Here is a 1,164-nt window from a genome sequence, read left to right on the forward strand (position 1 = left end):
GTGATCCACCCGCCTCGGTCTCACAAAGTGCTGGGATTACAGGCGTGAGCCAGCGCGCCCGGCTCCATGATACGGTGTTTTGATACAGGCACATGCTGTTTAATGATCAAACTGGGACGGTGGCCGCCCAATGAGCTGTCAGAGCGGCTAGAATACAGCAGGCAGGAGAAGGTGGGATGGTTTTGCCTGTTGAGTCTTCCGGCTGTCTCTCTCTTCCTGTACTGGATACTTGCTCCTTTTCCTCCTGTCCTTGGACATCAGACTCCACGTTCTTCAGCCTTTGGACTCTGGGACTTGCACCAGCAGCTTCCAGGGGGATCTCAGGCCTTCAGCCTCACACTGAGGGCTGCACTGCTAGCATCCCTGGTTTTGAGGCTCTTGGACTTGGACTGGGCCATGCTACCGGCTTTTCTCTTTTTCCAGCTTGCAGAGGGCCTATGGTGGGATGCGGCACTGTAATCGTGTGAGCCAATTTTCCCTATAAACTTCCTTTTGCATATACATGTATCCTATCGGTTCTGTCCCATGGAGAACCCTGACTAATACAGGGTCCTAGAAATAACTGAACTCTTTTTTTTTTTTTTTTTTTTTTGAGACAGAGTCTCCTTCTATTGACAAAACTGGAGTGCAGTGGTGCGATTTCAGCTCACTGCAACCTCCACCTCCTTGGTTCAAGGAATTCTCATGCCTCAGCCTCCCAAGTAACTGGGACTACAGGCCCACACCACCATACCCCAGCTGATTTTTGTATTTTTAGTAGTGACAGGGTTTCACCATGTTGGCCAGGCTGGTCTTGAACTGATGACCTCAAGTGATCCGCCTGCCTCAGCCACTCGCAGTGCTGGGATTACAGGTGTGAGCCGTCATGCCCAGCCAAAACAGAACACTTAGTTATAGAAGTCATAATAGCTTGCACATACTGACAGCTTCCTGTGTGGGAGACACTTTGCATAAGTGATGTCCGTCCCCCACAACACCCATGTGAGTTACTGTCCTGCTTTACAGATGGGAAGACTGAGGCTCAGAAAGGTTAGGAAACTCTCAGAAGGTCACACAGCCAAGGGGCAGAGCTCAGGTCTGCTCACTCTGACAGGTTTCCTGACAATGCCCTTTGATTGCCCTGTGACTGGGAAGGAAATTAGCTAATTTTTTTTTTTTTTTTTT

The sequence above is a fragment of the Colobus angolensis genome, unplaced genomic scaffold, assembly GCF_000951035.1.
Source record: "Colobus angolensis palliatus isolate OR3802 unplaced genomic scaffold, Cang.pa_1.0 Scaffold96, whole genome shotgun sequence".
NCBI lineage: Eukaryota > Metazoa > Chordata > Mammalia > Primates > Cercopithecidae > Colobus > Colobus angolensis.